We start from the raw sequence: 19,974 nt of genomic DNA on the forward strand, positions 1-19,974 counted from the left end.
TATGTCTACTTTTCTGCATGTACGTTCTTGCAAAAAAAAAAATTATATATATTAGTACAAGAAGATGCCCGAGTGCATACATCAGTCAGTGGTCTCCAACCTTTTTGTGAGCAAGGGCTACCACAATGGATAAAACATCTGGAGGGCTACTTTTTGATATAATCTACAACTTTTTTTTACTTGTTTATTATATTTAATTTAATTTAATTTTACTTGTTGATATGTTTTTCATTGTTTAAAACGTTAAGAAGCCAGCTAATATTAAAAGTATGTAATAAAATAAATATTAAAATTGCGCAACTATAAAATGTATAAATGTGACTGCATCTGTACATAAATAGTTAAGATGATATAACTACCAATTCACAAATAGATAAATACAACGGCCGTTGATTTTGCTAACAGTCACGCACCTGTTGAGAACAGCTAGCGTATGAATCAAAGATGGCGACTGAATGTCAGGGGTCGATGAAGACGCGTCTTCATCCAGCTTCTTTAATTAAGTTAAATAAGTTAAAAAACTAATGTGAGAAGCTTTGGTGGGAGACAGCGACTGTTAAAGCTTCAGATGACACACAGCTCATATCTGAATCTCCGTCTCTGTGAGTTAATTGATCACCATTTAAGTTGAACCGAATTGTGTGTGAACGCTTCCATATTTACATTCTGAATCGGTGATTACCGCATTTTATTGCAGTGCGAACGGTTTTTCTTTTTGGTGAAGTAATTTTGTGAATTGGTCCACTAAATCTTTTATCATTATATTAGGTGTATTTATGCCCTCAAGAGGGCGTCATTGCTTCACATATTGATTTAATCTGTACTGACTGTAGTGGAAAAACCGATACATTTTGAGCATTTCCTTGACCTGAAGTATAAATGTCACAATGCACACAATGTTTACTTTTCACTGTTGTAACAGCTGAGTGTGTTTGTTCTTACATTCATTTGAAACTACAAATGTGCGAGTGCTGTTTCTGTTTGTGTAGTGTAGGGAGAAGTTTAGATAGTACTAATGGATTATAATAATAATAACTTTAAGATTAGGTTACATATTGAATCATATATTGACTCAGTCCTGACTTAGATCATTGCTTGTGCAATTGTGGCTCACTATGACCTGTGGATGTTGTTTATTGTGTTTTAGGAGCATGTTTTGATAATTTAACTTATTTGCTATCTAATGAAATTTCCACTTGTGTATGCAAGACTGATCACTGATGCCATATTGTTATTATAAACCCTTTACTGGGTTGTAAGGTAAGTCAGGCCACTACTGACATGCCCGAACTTGTACAGACCCTTTTTTATTAGGTCATGTTCCCTTGTAAACCTCACACAAACACCATCTCTGATCAAACTGCGGCATTGTGGGATAGCTGGAATGGTCAGCTGTCTTCATACATTACATTCTGTGGTGTGGAGCTCATTTGCCGGAGTGTGTGGATTCTTGCTGTGGATTAGTTACACATGCTTGATATTTGTATGAAAGAGAATGTACCGTTCAACAACCAAACAAATTAGTTTTCACAAGTGTCGTCACTTTGTTTTGGGGTTTTGACGGGAACAGATTTTAAGAGATCAGCATATAAAACGTAGAAAATTCCCACTTCCTTCTTTCTCTGTAGTTTCAGCTTAAGGCTTTTTTTCATTTAAAGTTCATAACTATGTTGAAATCATGAGCAATATTCTGAGAAAGTATCTGGGAAGACGTTCTTGTGGTTTTAACCAGAACTAAACCACCAACAGGGAATCATAAAGGGGTACTTCTGTGGATATTTAGCCATTTACTTGAAAAATAAACCCCTCCCTAGCTGTCACTGGGACTGTACCCTTTCAAAAACTACACCTTTGCACCTAAAGAGTTCATCTAAATGATACATAATAAGACATTTTCAATATATACGACTACTACTGCCCTAGTGAAAGCTTGGGACAATTTTTTTACAATTTTATTCTGGCAGTCTCTGTCTCTCTTGAACCCTTTAAAGGATTAGTCCATTTTCTTAAAAAAAATCCAGATAATTTACTCACCACCATGTCATCCAAAATGTTGATGTCTTTCTTTGTTCAGTCGAGAAGAAATTATGTTTTTTGAGGAAAACATTACAGGATTTTTCTCATTTTAATGGACTTTAATGGATCCCAATACTTAACAGTTTTAATGCAGTTTAAAATTGCAGTTTCAAAAGACTCTAAAGATCCCAAATGAGGCATAAGGGTCTTCTCTAGCGAAACGATTGACAAGAAAAATAAAAAATATGCACTTTTACACCCACAACTTCTCTTTTTCCTCTGAGAAGACGAGCCAGCGTGACGTTACGTAATTGCGTAATGACGTTGAAAGATCACGTGTTACATATATGAAACGCACATTTGCGGACCATTTTAAACAATAAACTGACACAAAGACATTAATTAGTATCATTTGACATACAACAACGTCGGACCGGTCATCTTTCTCCACACTTAAGTTGTAAACACTGGAGTTTCGATACGTCATCCGTGACCTCTTGACGTGATGACATATTACGTGAGGTCGCGCTGGCGCGTCACAGGACCGGAGGAAGACGAGAAGTTGTTGTTTAAAAGTGCATATTTTTTATTTTTCTTGCTAAAAATGACAATCGTTTTGCTAGATAAGACCCTTATGCCTCGTTTGAGATCGTTTAGTGTCCTTTGAAACTGCAATTTTAAACTGCATTAAAACTGATAAGTGTTGGGGTCCATTAAAGTCCATTAAAATGAGAAAAATCCTGGTATGTTTTCTTCATAAAACATAATTTGTTCTCGACTGAACAAAGAAAGACATCAAGATTTTAGATTACATGGTGGTGAGTAAATTATCTGGATTTTAAAAAAAAAGGACTAATCCTTTAAAAAAGTTTGTTGCCCAAACAGCTGTAAACGTTCCAATTAAACACAAACTTCAATTCAGCTGTCCTGTTTGTTTTAAATTTCTTTGTTCCCCTGCAAGGTAGGCCCACCTCTCAAATAGCTGAAGTATTGGTAAGTGTCCATTTGTTTTTTCGTGAATGACCTCATTTTGTGGGACGGCATCTCGATATAATACCTGGAAGTCATTTATCTGTGGAAGACAAAAGCAAAATGGCGCATTTATACAAGCTGCTGCATGTATGAACCGAACGGCTTTTCTTCCTGTGCCTTTTAGGCTTAATGCTGGTTATTTGTCATCTGCCACAATGTCCTTCCTGAGAGAAACTAGTTGTTGTTGTTAGTGAACAAAAGTACAGGTGACCGTGTCACAAGCAAATTTTCCATCGGTTAAATCAAAGCACATTTACATTACAAACAAGAGCATGTACAATAGCTTTCTGAAAATGTGTCAGACAAAATGGTCATAAAATGGTCCCAAGCTGTCACTAGGTCAGCAGTACTCTTTAAAAGATCCTAATATGTACCATTTAGATACAGATTTGATACAAATATATATCTTTTAGGTACTAATATGGATTTTATGGTACCCATATGAACCACTGAGGCACTAATAGGAACTCTTTAGGTGCAAATGTGTACTTTTTTTTGTGACTGTGTGGTTGGAAAGCCTGTCCAGATAGGTTGGTCCAGACAAGTTGAATGTTTTCAATAATTGTGATCTGTTAGTTGTAGACCGTATTCAATTCAGTCAGGACTTTTACTTTGAAAATCTGCCTTGTGCAGTATGAATTTTTTTGTAAACTTTGCTCTCTTCCTTGTAAAGGGCATAAAGTTTGACACACACAGGGTTTACTATTGTTAGTATACGTAATAAGCTGCTGTTGACTGTTCATATCTACAAAACAAGATTGTGAAGATTTGCGTATTTGTATCCTGATCTGACCTAGTCTCGCAGTTTTGCATATTAATATGTGGATATAATGTTCTGAACATTGCAAGGCATACCAGGACAGTGGGTACAAGGTTTTGCATAGGCTTCCCTATCAAAGTAGTACGTGTCTTGCGTTTGTGCGATGAACAATGAATGATGGGATATTTTTTTATGGTGTTCGATAAAAATTAGACAAGTGATAATGTTATGTAATAAATATAAATGGTGGTGTTTATTAGGGTTGGAGATGTGTACCTATGGCTCAATGGTAGAGCATTTCATTAGCAGCTCAAAAGGTCATGGGTTTGAACCCAGAAAAGATGCATACTGATAAAATGTATATCTTGTAAATGCACTGAAAGTTGCTTTGGATAAATGTGTAAATGTAAAAGCACTAGGGCTGTCAAAAGATTCATCAGGAATAATCACATACAAAATAAAAGTTTGTTTTTGCATAATATATATGTGTGCACCTGCATGTATATATTTAAAATATTTATTTATTTGTTATTTATTTTTTATTTATTAATAATATTTTGTTTATTTTATTTATTCATTTATTTAAAATTTTTATTTTTTTATTTCTTCAATTTTTATTTATTTAGTATTTTTTCCCCTTTTTTTAAATAAAAATTTACATAAATAAATTTTTTCTTAAATTATTACATGAAAGTGTTTATTTATATATACATAATAATTACAATACACACACAAATATATTGTGCAAACTTTTATTTTGTACGCAATTAATCTTTTCTCAGCCCTAAAAAGCTATTTTTCACATTAATATTCAACCAGCGAATTACTGGATCTCATATTGCCCATTTATGGACTTGCGCAGTGCTTGGGCATTGTATGTTTCCTTTGTTTTACTTATAATTGCTTGCAGTACTGAATTCCTCGGTGGGCAAAGGCTGTGTGTCAAATCGCCCAACTTAAATTCCCAGAATAACATAGTAGAGCGTAGTCCACTTCGACACATTTGTACGGCATGACACAGGCAGACCATCTGCTTGAGTGCCGTGCATTGCTGCGGTCTGTATTACATGATGGGATGGAGCACAGATCTCGTTGTGCACCGAGGAAATATTTTCAGTAGGCTCAGATGGAGTTATGATAAGATGTGTGTCAAATTCAACCGGTTCTGCCCTGCGCCTTGTTGTTTTAATCTCTCTGATAAAGATCTCTTCATAACAGCAAGTAAATTGAAAACTGAACTTTTAGTTTATGGAGAATTGCTGAAATGCTGGTGCTGATGTGCACCGTATACCCAAACAACTGTGAATGTTTTCCCATGAAGGGGACAGACTTGAGATTTTGCCCAGTGCAGTGACTACCTTCTTTATGAAGAGGTCCAGGTGTGTGATTTTAACCTGAGGCTGCACCTGTGGTCACCCCTCCCTTCTGTCTGAACTCTTTTCTGTTGGATGTATATTTTACTTAAACCTCCTTCCATCGTTTAACACATCACATCTGAAGTTAATATATAAACCTCGCTGCAGTTAGTTTAGTCTCCCCTTTGCCATGTTTGAAATACAAAAATAGTCTTTCTATTCATGTAGTAGATATGTATACCATGCACACTACGTGAATTTTCAGTATGCGTGGAATGTCTAAATGGCCTACTACATTTGAGTATACTGTATACATCAGAAGGCACTGCGTCACCCATAATGCAATGCACTTGACTTCCATTTTCAGTGTAGTAAATTAAAGGTACAGTAAATGTTTTTAGTGACATTGCGAATTGCAACCAACCTCAATTTCGAAACACAATGAGAACCTACGGTAGCTGGCACAGGACAAACATGTCCTCGTCTGAGACAATGTAGAGACTTTGTTTTTATACACCACTGATAATATATTAGATATGTATATTATATTGTGTTCTGTCAAGAGATCCTTCTAAAATGTAAATATTGCATCTTTAATTGTTGTAATTAGGTTAAAAACCATATATATGGTTAAATTAATGTTTGTTTCTAGTGTTTGTAGGTTGAATGTGAAGGAGTTTGATGTTTATGGTATGGGTAGGCTCTGTATGGCTCTTGTCAGCAGACCCAGACTTAAGATAATACTGGGGTGGGTCTGAAAGTGCTGTGGTGTGGTTTGACTTGGTGGCTGGCGAGACCACTTAAGTGTTCCCACATGGCTAAAAAAATGCTGGGGCTGCGAGTGTGTTTTCTTTCTTTCAATCAGAACGTGACATCTGTGAACTTTGTAGGCTACTACCCAGCCCTCAATGTTATCGGAGCTACAAGTACGTTGTGGAGTCACATTGCTTTTTAGCTTCCTGCTCACACTGTACCCAAATTCAAATTGGTATTCAAATTGGATCAGATTGTCTGCACTGTCATTTTGCTGATGTTGAAGTGAAGGCTGATTCATTTGTTTAGGCAGTGTAGTCATATATTAGTCAATATGTAGATACGCATATAATAACCCATCTCTGCATCCGAAATTGCATACTGTGACAGTAGGTACTGAATTAGATGATGCATTATGTGACATGTTGTCATAACAACAAGTTAGTTGTTAACTGGAATGACGTTGAACAAGCAAAATTTAACCACAAGGGATAGCTGTTTAATATATGTATTTGCATATAAATTGAGGCGCATTACTGCTTTCGGACATTTTTGAATATGACGACCTCCTCCTCCTCCTCCTCTCCTCATCCTACTTTTCCTCCTACTTCTCCTCTTCCTCTTCTCCTCCTCTTTTCCTTCTCTTTCTTCTCCTCCTCCTCTTCCTCTTCTCCTCTTCACCTCCTCTCCCTCCTCTCCTCCCCTTCTCCTCCTTCTTTTGTCATGTCGTCATCCTCTCCTCCTCCTCCTCCTCTCTTCTCTTCCCTTCTCCTCCTCCTTTTCTCCTCTTCTCATCTTCTTCTTCTCTCTTCCTCCTTTTGTCATGTCGTTGTCGTCGTCCTCCTCCTCCTCCTCTCCTCATTTTATCTTCTTCTTCTTCTTTTCTCCTCCTCTTTTTCTATCTCCCCCTCCTCCTCTACCTCCTCATCTCCTCTTCCTCCTCTTCTCCCCCTCTTCCTCCTCATCCTCCTCTTCTCCTCCTAGTCTTCCTCCTCATCTCCTCCTCTTCTCCTCTTCTCCTCATTCTCTCCTCCTCCTCTTTTCCTTCTCTCTCTTCCTCCTCCTCTTTCTCTTCTTCTTCTCCTCCTCCTCCTCTCCTCCTCCTCTTCTTCTCTCCTCCTCCCCTCATCCACCTCTTCTCCTCCTCCTCTCCTCCTCCTCTTGCCCTCCTTCTCCCCTCATCCTCCTCTTCTCCTCCTCCTCTCCTCCTTCTCCTCTTCTTCTCCTCCTCCTCTCCTCCTTCTCCTCTTCTTCTCCTCCTCTTCTTCTCTCCTCCTCCTCCTCCCCTCATCCACCTCTCCTCCTCCTCCTCTCCTCCTCCTCTTGTCCTCCTCCTCCCCTCATCCTCCCCTCATCCTCCTCTTCTCCTCCTCCTCTCCTCCTTCTCCTCTTCTTCTCCTCCTCCTTCTCCTCTTCTTCTCCTTCTCCTGCTCGTCTTCCTCTTCCTGTTCTCCTCCTCAGCCTCCTCCTCTTCTTCTCTTTCTTCTCCTCCTCTTCTCTTCCTCTTCTTCTCATATTCTCCTTTCCTCCTCTCCTCTTCTCCTCTTCCTTCTCCGTCTCCTCTTCTCTCCTCCTCCTCCCTTCATCCTCCTCCTCCTCTCCTCCTCCCCTTCTCTTCTCTTCTCCTCCTCCTTCTTCTCTTCTTCTCCTCCTCCTTGTCTTCATTTTCCTGTTCTCCTCCTCAGCCTCCTCCTCTTCTCCTTCTCCTCTTCTTCTCTTCCTTCTCCTCCTCCTCCTCTACTCCTCTTCTCCTCATATTCTCCTTTCCTCCTCTCCTTCTCCTCCTCTTCTCCTCCTCCTTTTCTCTATCTCCTCCTCTTCTCCTCATATTCTCCTTTCCTCCTCTCCTTCTTCTCCTCTTCTCCTCCTTTTTTCCATCTCCTCTTCTCATCTTCTCCTCCTCTTCTTCTCTTCTCTTCTCCTCCTCCACTTCCTCCTCTTTTCCTCTTCTTCTCCATTTCTCCTCCTTTTTTCTTCTTTTGCTGCTTCTTCTGATTACTATTCTCCCAGGGATTCCCAGGATAATAAAGTGTCCATCGAATGAACACCTCGGAATCTTGAGGGAAGTAATAGTAGTTTTTCGAATACTATGACTATATAGTATGGAAGTAGGGGGTTTCAGACAAGCATTCGTATCTAGATTAGTTGCTATAGTAATGATGCAGGCATAATGTATTGATGACGGATAAAGAGTTGCTGCCAGTATGCAGAAGCATTTTTTGTCTATCATGACTGATGGTTAACTCATCATGTGGATGTGGATGTGGTTTGGAGTGAGTTTGTAAACATTGGGGTGTGTTTTATTCTACCAAGTGTTATCGACTTTAGTAAACCTATAGAGATTTAGGTGTGCCATTTTTTTCTGCCGTTATCTTAACAAAGCCCGAAACATTTCTCAAGTCATAAATTGTTAACATTTTTTATTTGCACATCTCCATACTTAAAAATGCTGGGTTATTTTCAACCCAGTGTTGGGTCAAAAAAGACGAACCCAACCCGTTGAGTTGTTTCAACCCAAAATGCTGTTTTTTAACCTATTGTTGGGTCTAATATAAACATATTTTCTCCGTTAATTTAACCCAACTGCATGGATTGTCCCGTTTAGATGCAATGCTGTGTTGAAATAACCGGTTCATCATTGCTGTAACATGTTAAAAAGGAACTCATCAGTGATGTTTATACAGATTAACACACAAAGAAAGGATTTGCTTTTAGGATTTCTCTCTCTCTCTCTTTCTCTCTTTCTTTCTCTCTCTCCCCTCCCTTTCATCATTGTCATCATTGTTTGCTGTGGTAGACGGATAATTATAGCTTTCGGGAAATGATGCCTCTGTAAAGGCCCCTTCGGGAAAGAATCAGCCTGGAAACGTGATTCTCCGCCCGGTGCTTGTGACAGAGTTGTGCTTTATGGAGAATGTGAGGTAAACAACTACATAGTTTAAGAGTGCACTCTTCCGTGTTCTCCAATCTTTTTTCCCCTACTTCGCTGTTACCTTGTGGACACCCCCAAACAGCATTTCAAATAGGCATGAAAAGAGCATAAGAAGTTCCCAAGTGTGCTAACTTTTCTTCATAAATATGCATAAACATAGAAACTCTTTGCTCTCTGTGTGTTAGAGCATGGCAAACACACTTGCAATGTGCAAAACAGTCACTGTTTCCACCAACTCGCATTTCCTCAGTGTAAACAGAAGAAGTCTGTTCAAGTCGTAATGCCAACACATTGTGTCATGTTTTAATATTTCCAGCTTTACTATATTAAACATTACATTTCCTTTTTTTAGCCACAGAATAATATTGCTCTTTTATTTCAAGAGAGCAGCAGACGTAATTTTTCATAGTCCTCAACGCGTGTGTGTAGATTCGTTCTTAAGTTTCAGAACCACAGCTTTGGGCCCAAATGGTTCACATTGGAATTCTACATGGCATTGATTCAACAAGGTCCTAAAAGCATTCTTTAGAAATGTTGGCCCATATTGATAGGATAGCATATTGCAGTTAATGGAGATTTGTGGGATGCACATCCAGGGCACGAAGCTCGCGTTCCACCCCATCCTAAAGATGCTCTATTGGCTTGAGATCTGGTGACTGTGGGGGCCATTTTAGTACAGTGAACTCATTGTCATGTTCAATAAACCAATTTGAAATGATTCGAGCTTTGTGCCATGGTGCATTATCCTGCTAGAAGTAGCCATCAGAGGATGGGTTCATGGTGGTCATAAAGAGATGGACATGGTCAGAAACAATGCTCAGGTAGGCCGTGGCATTTAAACGATGCCCAGCTGGCACTAAGGGGCCTAAAGTGTGCCAAGAAAACATCCCCCACACCATTACACCATTGCTTTAATGAGAAATTGAACAAGTGTTCCTAATAATCCTTTAGGTGAGTGTATATTTTAAGTGTCTTGAAGTCATTTTCATCCTTTACTTTCTTGTGGTGAATATTATTGTTGTTGTTTCAGTTGTTACACATTATTTACAAGTAAACAACAGTGTACACTGAAAAAGAGGTGACTGCATTTGGTTTTTGAAGAACAACGAAAGACATTGGATATGTGAGTAAATAATGCCAAATTTTACATTTTTGGATGAACTATCCATTTAACATTATTGCCCAAAACAAACAAAATAAAAAAAAATCTTAAATTTTTTGTAAAATGTTTATTTTTCTTTGGTTTCTCATTGAATTGCAATATATGACTCATTGGCACATTTTGTACTCCAGCGCTATGATACAATTTATTACAGTGATGTTACTATAGGACTTTACACTGACTCACTAAAATCCCTTGCGAGGAAAATATCATCCGTCTCTGATCATAACAGAATGCCAGACGTTCTGCTTTGGATAAATTTTTTTGCATTGTTTTGTGACCCGCAAGTTGTATTTGTAAAATATCTACATATGGCTGAAAAATATTTTACAAGAAGTTCAGCCATGATATTGAAATTTACTTCTCCCCCATTCTGTTATTTTTGTACGTGTAACAAACAAGTAGACATTTTTGATAAATTATAAAAGTCTGGTGGACTGCTTTTTATTTATTTTCAGGTAATTGCTATAAACCATCGGCAAGAGTTTAGTTCCATGGAAAAAGTTACGGCAAACTAATTTGGGATGACACAAGGATGAGTAAATTATGACTAGACTTAGCTTCTTGGCTGAGCTCCAGATATTTTTCCTCTTTTACGATTCTGAATCTGGCCGTTCCGTCAAATCTGAGCTCCCGCTAAGAATGAAAGCAAGTGTGTTTAATTTTTTTTGTCTTGATCTGGAAAACAAAGGAAGCTGAGCATTATTATTATTTTTTCGTTCTTGATTTTATTACCCAATCAACCATCGCCGGAGGCTTTTACTGTCCCGCTGAGAAATTACCAACACATGGGCATCTGATGCTGATTGTGAATATGAAATCTTTTATTAACTGATGAAAGCAATGGCATTTTGCGGTCCCAGGTCTCACGACAGTATTATGTTTGGTCAAACAGCTGCAGGAAGAGTGTTGAATCTTTACGCATATCGGCTTGAGATGTTTGTATAGGCTTTTGTCGGTGATAGAAACCTTTTCCCAGTCATTAAAAGCACCACCCATCTCCACCCATACTGAAACTATTCATTACTGTGGTTCACACAAGGACTGTGCATCACTGGTGACTGAAGTATTGAATCTGTTATGTAAGAGCTGTTTACTGGGCCACACTAAGCTTTACAGAGTCATAGCATTGTATATACACACTAGGTAGGTGCGTCATGCGCTGATCTCTGGTCAGATACTTTAACCTTCTAAGACCCGAGATTTGGTTTGTGTTTTTTTCAGATTTCTTCCAGCTATTCAAGGTTATGAAGAACCAATAAATATTGTACACGTTTGTGTACAACAGGTTCCAGTTACACAGAATTAAGTATTATGGTGCAAAAAAAAGTGATGTCCACGTAATTAGGTTACCATTTTGGTATCTTTTTGGTATTGATAGCATGTGTGATTGGTCTTAGTAAAATGTTTAAAAAGAGACAAAGATAGTCTATGACTGTACAATTAATCTAATGTGTATTTGTACAGGCTTGACTATATTTGTGAAAACCAGACTCCACTTTTTTTGAAAATATGCTCATTTTCCAGCTCCCCTAGAGTTAAATATTTGATTTTTATCGTTTTGGAATCCATTCAGCTGATCTCCGGGTCTGGAGCTACCACTTTTAGCATAGCTTAGCATAATCCATTGAATCTGATTAGACCATTAGCATCACGCTAAAAACCCCCAAAGAGTTTTAATATTTTTCCTACGTAAAACTTGACTCTTCTGTAGTAACACTGTGTACTAAAACCGACATAAAAATTAAAAGTTGAGATTTTCTAGGCAGATATGGGTAGGATCTATACTCTCATTCTGGCGTAATATTCAAGAACTTTGCTGCCGTAACATGGCTGCAGAAGGTGTGATGATATTACGCAGCAGCCGAAAATAGTCCCCTTAGTAACTTTCAATAGCAGAGGACTATTTTCAGGCACTGCGTGATATAATTGCGCCTCCTACGCCAGAAAAGTCCTTGATTATTATGTCAGAATGAGAGTATAATCGTAGCCATATGTCTCTAGAAAATCGCAACTTCCAATTCCACGTCGGTCTCCGCACACGATGCAAATACAGAAGAGCCGAGCCCTAAATAGGAAAACCATCAAAACTCGTCGGTTATTTTTGAGCGCGATGCCAATGGTCTAATCAAATTCAATGGATTGTGCTAAACTATGCTAAAAGTGCCAGCGCCAGACCCGGCTAAATGGACTCCAAAACAGCAAAAATCGAACGTCCAACTACTCTTGGTGAGCCGGAAACTGAGCATATCTCAAAAAAGGGGAGTTTACCATTTACGAGTCTTTCGAAACAGTAAGATGCACTTCATTCAATGTCATTATTGTCTAGATGTTTCTGGGTATGGTCTGGTTAATACAATGAAGTTCATAGGATAACCATTTGATCAATCAGAGGTGTGTGTGTGTGTGATAGGAAACTTTGCCAAATTCCACATTCAGATGCGAAAATTCTCAGGACCACCTTGTGAATATGTCATTGTTTGTGTACATGGCATGACCTAAATGACTGATGGATTTTATGTCTGTCTGCAAGCTGGTTCTTTATGATGGATTCATGTATGGGGTGATGATTATCGACTCCTGTTCCTATTTCTGACGTTATTGTGCTGCAATAACAATGGCCACAATGAGACAGATTGATTTAGGCCCTGGTTGTCTTCACAAATACAGTGAATCGTGTCTAAAACTGACTTGTGGGGTCATTTTTGGTAGTGTTTACTATTTAAATTAAATACCAAATGCAGTCTCGTGGCAATTTAATTCGTACTACCACATTCGTACACTTTAGTACGATTTGCTTTCACCCCTGTGACGTTGGGGTAAGGGCCAGGTTAGTGAAGTTTCATTATTGTGTTTATTTTTTTAACAAGAATCATAAGTTGTTTTTTTTGTAAGATTCACTTTATATGAATTTACCCGAACTAGCCAATGTAAAATATGCATTCCTCCGAGATCAGGCTGTTAATAACATTACTATAGGTATATAAAGTATAATTATGTTGCAATGTAAGAAGTTGCGTCTGTGATAGGTCCTGACTAATATAACTTTAAAGGTACGTGTAGGTTTGCAGTGATTGTTTTTTTTTTTGTGGCCTGTTCAGGGAAAGGTCTCGGACTGCCTCCGTAACAAAGCCTGGAAGTGCCACTTTCCTGGAAATGTCTGGCAGTAAGCAAGGCCGTCTGAGCTTTTGCAGCCGCATGTGTTTGTCTTGGTTGCTGATTCGCTTTATGATTTCAGTTGTTTTTGAGACATATTAACAGATGTATGGCACAGTCTATTAATATGTGAACAGTTATGCCACTCCTGACTCGTGCTGCCAGGGACAAACTAGCAGCAATAAACGCTAACTAGATACGGTAAAAAGCTAAAAGATTGGGAGGTGTCCAGTTTTTTTCTATTAGACTGACTAACTATCAGAAACTTTGTAGTGTGTGTATTCTGTACCACTTACAAAATGAATATTGTAATAAGTTTGAAGGCCAAGCCATGGACCGAGTCAATATTTAACTAATCTTAATGGATTTGTTTACCTAAAAACAAATCCTCAGCCAAAATTGACTCACCCACAGGTTGTTTAAAACGTCAGTGAGTTTCTTGCATGAAAAATAATATTAAAGAGCAGTACTGGTTGTCTGGTTGTACTTTATCCCGGTAATTATAATGAATTGAGGCTTTAAAGTTTCTTATAGGATGCAAAAGCATCTATAGTTACCCAAAAATGAAAATTCGATCATCATTTACTCACCTTCATGTTGTTATAAACCTGTATAAATTTCTTTGTTCTGATGAACACAAAGGAAGCTATTTGTAATGAATCCAAAAAAACAGAAGCACCATTGACTTCAAATACTACTGTGGAAGTCAGTGGTGCTTTAAAATGGTTTGGTTACAAACATTGCTCAAAATATCTTCCTTTGAGTTCAGCAAAACAAAGAAAATAATGCAGGTTTATAACAACACAAGGGTGAGTATTTTGGGTGCACTATCCCTTTAAGAGTGACCTTAAAATAAGCGTTGTGTAAGGGACAGACTGAATGCTGGTCATTATTTACTTATAGATAAAGAGAATAAGTAAATAAGACTTGATCACTGAGTTAGATAATTAAACAAACCATTTAGATAAGGATAGAAAAGATTAGACTCACACAACCAAATTGGTAATTGCTACCTCTTTTAGATTTTTTGGTGTACTGTGCCTTTAAGAGGTCCTTCACGGCTTTCAAAATGTAATCGAATATTTGCACGTACACTTATTTATAGAAGCTTATTTTAATGAACTTTTACAGTGTGTATAGGTGCATGGTTTTCTTATTACACATTGTAAAAGCAAATAATTTCTGGACCTGTATATTATTGCATTGCGGCTTTTAACCATTTCAAACGTGACTGCCAAAAGTATTTATTGAGAGATTTTTACAATGTTTTTCCACACAAATTACATGTTACAAATACCTCGGTCGGACAGAGGATTTCTTTTACTGGCTGCGAAATGGAAATAATCCACATAGTCAATCCACTGCAGGATTGCGTCCCTACATTATTAGCATTGCAGGAGGTTAAAGGTCATTTTACAGGGTACTGAGAGCTGTACTTGCTTGAATGAGACTCTCTGTTGGCAGTTTTGGACCGCTGATCTCAAGGTTATTTTTCTAAGTCAGAAAGACGGATGCACTAAAACAGCTGTGGGAGCAAAAACCAAGCAGGACCAAGGGAGAGAGTCAAAATGTGCAAGGGCGGGGCGGGAGAACTTTGAATACACAAGCATATGTTTACATATAGACTACAGGGCTCAAAATTAACTTTTTTATTTGGTAGCACTGGTGCTCCCAACTTTAAAGAGTTAGGAGCACCAGCAAAAATTTAGGCGCATCCATCAAAAAATTTAAAAGCACCACAACTACAATGTAAATGTTAATAGATTTATTTTATTAAAAATAAAACACCACCGGGCTTTACACGTCCTATGGCCACCATTTAAAAGTTGGTCTTCTATTTTATTTTATTTTATTTTTTGCTGCATAAATTCCTAAATTAATACCCAAATGCTGTTGAAATGGTATTGCAGCAATAATAATTTAACATGTAAGCATTACTTTCTATGAAAAGTAACTAAGTAACGCAATTAGTTACTTTTTTGGGGAGTATCTTAATATTGTAATGGATTACTTTTTAAAGTAACTTTCCCCAACACTGCCGTTATGTTAGGCTGCATGTGCACAGTTAGGCTTAATGCACAGCCAAATATTATTGTTTAATAATAATATAATATTTGAGATACAAATATTTTTAAGATGAATTCATGTGCGTGCGTCCACATCAGCAGCAAAGCGTATCTTTCAGAAAAACAGCTGCTTGTTCCAGGTGTCCGTCACATGTGAGGTAACTCGCGCACACCGGGGGTGGATGTTTTCATCTTCAAAGTACATTTACAGTCCGTCTTCCCACACACTCCTCACCACTGTTTCATATGACAGCAAACCCACGATGGAGAAACGCCAGCACTTTCAACAATCCTCCGAAACTTGACATTTTCCACGGAGAGAAAATAGCTGTAAGTGGTTTGTGGGTATACAGGTACTAGTTCAGTGTTATGGCAACAAATTAAAGTCACCGATTCAGCAGAAAAGTTACCACACCTTCTCGACTCCTTCCTGTTTTTTGTGTTTATGTTTTTCAATGTTCTGTTTGGGCTATGCAAACTCATTATCAGTGCTGTTCTGATAGGCAAGCAGGGACAGGGCCGCCACACCTGAACACTTTGTGTTCAGCTAGCGGAGAAAGCGGAGACCGCTCGGCTAGAATTCATCTGATAACGTCGTCCAGCAGCTTCGTGTACGATAAAATAAAAACTGAAAAAGCCTTAACAGATGTTGATTACTCTCATAAGGGTGTTTGCCATTGGGGGACGGGGCTTGTTTTTCTTTCAAGATTTGTTGTTAATGATTTGGGTGTGCATGTGTGCGTGCATGCAAGAAACAAAGGAAAGCAAGAACCCAGATGAACAAGAGCACTTTGAAGTGTTTAACTTGGGCCAGTAAGGGTGGGAAGTATTTTTGTTTGATTGCTTTAAAAGGAGTTGTATTTAAGGGTGTAATTTATCGAAGCATGCTTACTGTGTAATGTCACAGTTTATAATGTCTGGCCCAATTTTTAATTGTTGATCTGCATACCAGCAAGCAATTTTGTAAAATAAAATATAACAGCTGTCCAGGGGCCTCATTTATAAAACTGTGCTTAGGATCCTTACTAAAAGTCTACGTACGCACAAAAGCCAAAAATGGTATACGGCAAAAAATATTAAGACTTAAAACAAAGCAATCCCTTTATAAATCTCAGATCACCTGCAAGTGTGTGTACATGAATCATCCTCAGATCCCACCCTGCAAGCCCATTCTTCCATTAAATTTGTTTTTTATTGATCACAACCTTTGCATGGGAACTGGCGTAAGCACGTTTCCAACCCAGTTATGTGCGTACACACAGTTTATGAATGAGACCCCTGATGTCTAAAATAAAAGAAAATAAAAGAAAATAAAATAAAAGAAAATAAAAGAAAATAAAATAAAAAAAGAAAATAAAAAACGAAAAAAAAAACTAATAGCAACAATATAATAATAACATGATAATTAAATATATAATATAATATAAAAATAATAATCAAATATAATAAAAATAATAAAAAACAATAATAAAACTAAACTAAGCTAAAATAAAATTAATCAAAATTAACTAAAATAAAATACACCTTGTAATTACTGTTGAATTTGTGTGCATGCTGAAATATCATACACTTTCAAGTTGTTTTGGCAAATACGACAGGTAACCAAATTCAAGTTTATTTTGGCTAGAAGTGGTATACTCATACCCCCACTATCGGGGGTATGAGCATCAGCTTGCTGGGTGTGAAGACTGGGTGTGCTTTATGGATATTTATAGACTAGTGTACACTAAAACATTAACAAAAATCACATTTAGAAGATATCAGCAGGGCCGGATTATCCATAGACGGGATTGGGCGAGTCCCCCGGGGCACAAGGCAATAGGGGAGCACCAAGGGCTCCAGACCGCGACCAAAATGTTTTTTTTAACAAATACTCAGAATTAAACTGACAAAAATACGGAATGCGAGATCAGATTTTAACCGCTCAATTGCATGATGCGTCAATCGTTTTATGTCACCATGCGCTCAGTTGAATCTACCGATGGGTCTACGCAGCCTGGGAAAAGTAAAAAATTATAACAAAATAATAAGTTTGGAGCCTTGAATGACTAGAGTTTTTATATATATATATATATACAGTGTTGGGGAAAGTTACTTTTAAAAGTAATGCATTACAATATTAAGTTACTCCCAAAAAAAGTAACTAGTTGCATTACTTAGTTACTTTTCATGGAAAGTAATGCTCACGTTACTTTTAGTTACTTTTGCGTTACTTTTTCTTGGCTAAAGCTTGATCTCTTTCATGCCTTGTAGGTGTTTTTATGACTAAAAAGTTCTGCATTCAGAAATTGCATATTTCATCACAAAAATGTTTAGCTCTGGCCTGCCATCTCAGTTTCTGACTCAAACTGTTTCCACACAGGCACAGAGAGTGCATACGTTAAGTTTAATTCAGTACATATTTTTTTATCAAATTAATTAAACTAAAAAAGAAACTTGAGTTACTTTTTTGAAAAAGTAATGTGTACATTTAAAAAGTAATGCGTTACTTTACTCGTTACTTCAGAAAAGTAATATTATTACGTAACTCAAGTTACTTGTAATGCGTTACCCCCAACACTGTATATATATATAATTTTTTTTGTTTTTTTTGTTTTGTTTTTTGTCCACCCTGGGGCACTACACTGTGTTAATCTGGGCCTGGATATCAGCATCAAAATTTACAGTCTCTCACTTTCGCCAGTATAGAATGGATCAACGATTTTTATGACATCATTTTGCACTTTAGCTTTTTATCAATTGAAACGCTATTGGCTATCGTAAAAGGGGGAGGAGACACTTAATACGTTCACCCTAACTTATTGTTTCAGTAAATAAACATTTTATTGACACTGCATTTTATGACACTTCAGTGGGTCTTTTAAAGTCACCATCAAATTTTAATTAAACACTGATTTTTTTTATCAAATATTGTAGTGTTTCTTTATATAAAAGACTTCATTAAGTGTGCTTCATTTTTTTTTATTCACATGCCCTTCTAATCTTTAATCAGAAATGTTAACCTCCTCCCATCCTTAAAACGACCTCGATTGCGGCGATTAGGAATTCGCAAGACGGCCCAACTTCCAACTATTCAATCAGTTCTTGATTGATAAAATCAAGTCCCATCCCACATTTTTCTCCTTTCAGAAGCCATCACCATTAACATCACCATACGGAAAATGACACAATTGCTATTTCCGTTATTATGATTACTTTAAATATACCACTTATTTATTTTTGCATACAAAAGTATGCATAAGATAGTACTAGATTTTAATGTATTTAAAGGAAAACACCATCGTTTTAATATTTTACTATGTTCTTACATCAACTTAAATGAATTAATACATACCTATCTTTTTTCAATGCGTGCACTTTTAATCTTTGTACAGAGTTTCTTGAATGTGTTAGCATTTAGCCTAGCCCCATTCATTCCTATGGCTCCAAACAACAGTTTTATTTTGTGCCACCATACTTACTTGTGTAACGTCTCATGTTTAAATAGGGAAAACGTGGAAGTGTTTGGTGGCTTCGAAATTCATCCCTGTTTGGAGCCATAGGAATGAATGGGGCTAGGCTAAATGCTAACACATTCACAAGGCGCTGTACAAAGAGTAAAAGTGCACACATTGAAAAAAGATATGTATTAATTCGTCTAAGTTGAGGTAAGAACATAGTAAAATATTGAAAAATGGTAGTGTTTTCCCTTTAAGATTGACTAATTAAATAGTTTATTTGGCATCCTAGTAGCTTTAAAGTTTTGCACAAACTGTAAGTGCATGTTTGTGCCGAAAAGTTACAGCCTCCAGTTTCTGTAAACAAGCGGTCAGAGTCGATTTGTGTTCAATGCGTGACAAAGCCTGTGTGGGCACAGAGAGTAGTTTTTTTGTACTGCTTATGAAAATGTTATTGATGATGTGTTTATTCTGTTAAGGCGTACAAAGCAATATGTGTAGGTGTGTTTGAAGCTGTGGTTTAGGTCCATCCGTGGTTTTTCAGGCATCGGCCTACAGTAAATGCAAACACAGCTGATAACATCAGTCATAAAAACAAATTTTATGAAACATTTGCATTAAGAATAGTAAGTCAAACTGGAAAGAGGACGGAGCTTCGGGCTCTCTTGTGTTGTCTTTTTAACGGATCTCAGGCTTTTGTTTTGTGTAGGTTTGTTATTGTCAGGGTCTACACGTGAGCAATGTCCAATAAGGAATTGAAAACATCTAAACCACATTTTGGTTCCTCATACTAGCCATTTTCATGATTTATTGCAGAAGTTTTGTAGATATGTTTAGAACATGCCTTGCATTCATAGATGTTTATATTGCACTTAATTTAAGTGATTTATTTGCATTCATAGATTTGCATTTTTTTAGTGACCTGAACCAATAGGATGCATTTCATTGAAGTGGGCCAGTAAACAACCTACACCCAAAAACCATTAAGAACACCATAGCAACCACATAGAGATGCGCTGGCAACTGGTAATAATCAATTACTGTACCAAGTTTACCAAATACCAACTACCATTCTTCATTTTTTTCACACACAAACACTGCCAATACTTTGTTGGTTTAAGGACATTTTGTTCCTATTCTTCTGTTTTCGAATCACAACACGAGTTTGATGGGAAACGCCTCAGGTGTCCACGTATTTCTCAGAGTGCCAGCTGTGCCCGGGCATCAGGCAGGGGGGTTTTGTCCATGAGTGTACTATCAGGAGGTGGGTGTTTGGCTGGTGGTATAACAAGGCCATTGAGCGAT

At 37.4% G+C, this 19,974-nt stretch overlaps 1 long non-coding RNA gene across 1 annotated transcript in view; it reads left to right on the forward strand.

Annotated features, from left to right (window-relative positions):
* The first annotated feature begins 424 nt into the window (after positions 1-424).
* Positions 425-19,974, forward strand: part of LOC129432681 (uncharacterized) — a 135,856-nt gene continuing 116,306 nt past the window's right edge. Inside the window, exon 1 of the long non-coding RNA XR_012369913.1 lies at positions 425-602. This is a non-coding gene — a long non-coding RNA (uncharacterized lncRNA). The remainder of the gene's footprint in view (positions 603-19,974) is intronic.

The sequence above is a fragment of the Misgurnus anguillicaudatus genome, chromosome 1 (assembly GCF_027580225.2).
Source record: "Misgurnus anguillicaudatus chromosome 1, ASM2758022v2, whole genome shotgun sequence".
In the NCBI taxonomy this organism is placed as follows: Eukaryota; Metazoa; Chordata; class Actinopteri; order Cypriniformes; family Cobitidae; genus Misgurnus; species Misgurnus anguillicaudatus.